Source organism: Bidens hawaiensis, unplaced genomic scaffold (genome assembly GCF_021521415.1).
Source record: "Bidens hawaiensis isolate Kalapana, Puna unplaced genomic scaffold, B.hawaiensis_p1.1 tig00419376_1, whole genome shotgun sequence".
In the NCBI taxonomy this organism is placed as follows: Eukaryota; Viridiplantae; Streptophyta; class Magnoliopsida; order Asterales; family Asteraceae; genus Bidens; species Bidens hawaiensis.
Genome location: NW_027504840.1, coordinates 279,976 through 283,880, shown reverse-complemented (window position 1 = coordinate 283,880; position 3,905 = coordinate 279,976).

The following is a 3,905-nucleotide window of genomic DNA, read 5'->3' as shown; positions in this document are numbered from 1 at the left end:
CACAAACCAAGTCCATGCTACTCAATAATGAAGAACCCGCCCGAAAGAAACGAATTTGTTCATGGCCCCAACATCTCGACGGCTACATTCTTAATCTACCACGATTCATAGACCATGCACTACCCACTACAAGTCAAGAATCCTCATCGTGTATCCCTTAGCTAATTTTATTTCTTATGAAAAATTCTCCAATACTCACAAAGCTTTTTTATCGGCCATTAGTTCGAATGATGAGCTAAAATTTTTTAAACAAGTTGTAAAAGATGAGTAATGGAGAGAAGTGTTGGGTCTACTTTTGGTGGTTTGCACTTATTTCTATGTTAGTTGGTTTTGGTTTTGGGTTATGTATATAAACTGAGATCCTTTGGGGTCTCGGTGGGGTTTGGGCTTTCTTTTGGGCTTGGTTGTTAGCTATCCTATAGATATAGAATATGTGTATAGGGTTTTTAGTTGGTCGTTCACTTGTTATTGTGTTGAACGAGTATTGTAATTTCTTAAGCATCAGACGTTTAATATACATATGTTTTGAAGCATTCCCTTGTGTGATTTACGTGTTATTGTCTATCATCTTGCATCATCTTGTGTTAGGATTCTACACTAACATAGAGAAAGTTGATATCATATTGAAAGATCTGTCTTTGGGACTTACAATTGGTATAAGAGCTTTTGAACCATTCAAGGCTCGGGTTTGATATCAAATGACTCAAGATATATTGTTTCTTTGGATCTATTGGTGATTTTGGTGTTTTAGGGTGACCTTTCCGGCGAGCAGAATATCGGAGAAGAGAAAGAGCTAATTTTGGTGAAAGATTGGTCTTGTTTTTAGAAACAAATCAAATCCCACTAAACTCGGGAGTTTGTTGCTGCTAAAATCCAACTGATTAACTAGTTTTCGGCCAGTTTAGAAAATTCTCGGGATCATGTAAAGGATCTCGGCCAATCATTCAAGAGTTCTCGGTCAAATTTTGTGGTTCTCGGTCAACTTCTGTGGTTCTCGGTTAACATATTTAGTTCTCGGTCAACTCGTGTTTTCGGTCTAAGCAGACTGTGCCATAATCTGTTATCGGCTAACTCAAATCTTGGGCCTGACAACACTTGGGCATGATCAGTTCTGCCTGGGCTTTGACTATTGGAATTTAAGATATTTGGACTACGATGGATCTATTAACTAATGGATCTTCGAATGCTTCACTACACCAAGAATTGGACTCAATAATGGGAACCACTACTCGTGTGCCCCTTCTGCTGTCTCATGAGGGGTTCAGCGAGTGGAAATTTAGATTCGAGAAATATGTTAAGATGAAAGATGCCAAAATTTGGAGACGCATAGTTAGGGGTCCCCAAGTCATCACTTACCAACTTGAGAACTCTACTGAAATTGCTATGAAGCCTATTGCAAAGTATGATGATGATGATCTTGCTAAAATAGAAGAGGATGAAAAGGCTCTTTCAACTCTGACTATGGCTCTCTCACCTGAGATTTCCCTAGGCTTTAGAGAACTGTAATCTGCTAAGGAACTGTGGGAAGCATTGATTGAGGTGTATGAAGGGAATGCAGACATGAAGAGAAGTCATCACGATTTTCTACGACAAAAATTTAACATGTTTAATCATGTCCTGGGAGAGTCCTTAGAAACTCAACTTCATAGGTTCATAGCACTTGTGACTGAGATGAGATCTGCAAGCATCAACTTAACAGCTGCTGAGACAAACAATAAGTTGGTGAACTCATTGCCTCAAAGTTGGGATATGAATGTTGTTGTTATTAAGTAGACGAAAAACCTCAACAAGCTAACACTGTATGAGGTCATAGCTATCATCAAGGCATGTGACATGGATGAAAAACAACGTGCAATATATCATGCAAACTCCTACGGCGCAGCTGGTTACAATGTGGCTTCCAATAATGCACTCTTCTCACAAGACAACTTCTCCAAGTTCAAGACTACTCAGGGCCACAAAAATTTAAATCTCAAGCCAAATTCTCAATGTTTAAATCCACTCAGGGTCAAGGTCAATTATCTCCTGTCTCACCACAGCCTGCACCAGTGTTCTTTGCTAAACCTGGTCATTCTCCTATTGTTATTCTCAGCCTCAATCATCGGGCGTTTCTCCTAGTCAGAATTCCAGCCAAGCTCCTTCTATTTCAAAAGAAACTAAAGAAAACATTGCTTTAATGGCGGAGGTTCATGAACTGTTACAATGCCTTTCTTGCGGTAGATTTGGTTCAACCTGTAGTGGCTTCTGAACTTGATCAAATTCATCCTGATAATGTATAGGAAATGGATATCTCTTGGTAAATCGTCGTGGCAATGTTTCAGGCCAAGACATTTACTAAGAGAACATGAAGAAATAATTGGAACAAGCAAAATAATCTAAAGATGGGTTTTAACAAAGACACTCTGAGGTGTTACAACTGTCACGAGCCAGGTCATTTTGCTCGTGAGTGCACCAATCCAGCCAAGGAAGGAAATATGGAAAGGGCTCTGGTTCCCATGGGTAATGCTTGAGGAGAAGCTGGGGGTAGCTCAGGTGATGGTGAAAGGGGTTTGGTTGCTCAACAGTTCTCATGGTCTAATCAAATGGCTGCTCTAAACATAAACAATCAAACTGCCAACTTTGCTCGTGCTGAAGAGTCTGAAGAAGAAAATGCTGCTGAGGAACACGACAAGGAACTTCAATTTGCATTTATGGCATTAACTTCTCCCAGCTCGTCTGAAGTAAGTTCTTTTTTATGTTCTCAAGCTTGTATTGATAAAATAGATCTTTACAAATCTCATAACAGTAACTTGCTTAGAGAAATGGAAACGGTAAAATCTGAAAATCATAAGCTTAAGAAAACTGAAAAGGCTTATTTGGATAAGATAGAGGCACATAAAATGTACTTTTCCAAACTAAAATCTGATTTTAGTTTGAAATGTTGTCACCATCTAGATGCCAAACAGAAAAATGTTGAATTAACTGCTGAACTGGAAGCCTTTAAGTTAGAAGTATCAACTCTAACTGGAAATTTTAAAAGGGCTGAATTTTATTTTAGAAAGTTTGATGGCTCAAGTAAGGTAGTTAATTCCATGATTGAAAATCAGTTATGGTGGAAAGAGAATGAGGATGAGGGTATAGGATATAGTCAGGTGCCCCCACCATATAATGACAACTACACAGGTCTTCCTCTTACCAAATAGCAGAAAGAAAAGGTTAAAGATATAAAGTATGGTAAACCTGCTAATAATGGAAGGATCGACTTAGTAGAAACTACCGTGTCCACTTCAAAGAACGATTCTGATGTGTTTGCCGCATGTGCATATAGAGTAATCATTGAGGATTTGACTGATGAGGATTATGAGTCTCGTTTTTCAATTAATAAAGACATTATTTCTGATGTTTCTCTAAAATTACCTGTTTTGAATTTTGTTATTCTGACTGTTTGTGTGGGCTTTGTTTTTAAGAGCAAGGATACTTGTGTGGTTGATTCCGTTAAAACTTTGAATTATGATAACGTGATTTCTAATAAGTTTAAAAGATCAAAAAATTCCAACAAGTACTCTTCGCCTAAGTTTGTTAAAGGGAGATGCTCTAATGACAAACAAGGCAGTTAGTTAAATAATGTGACTAGTGGTATGCCTCAAGTAAATCGAACTGGTCCACACCATCGGTCCAGACAAGGAGTTGCCCCAAATAATTTCTATGTAATACGTCAAACTTGTTTTAACTATGGCACTCCCGGTTATATTGCCAGAAATTGTCCACATCGTCCATATGTTCCTTATTATGGATTTTATCAGAGGAATATGCCTTATATGCCTCATAATGCCTACAGGCAAAACTTCAGGCATAATCAGGCTAATCCCTCTGACGAGGATTAGAACATAAACAAGTCTGGCAGGTTTAGTCCTCATCAGACAAAG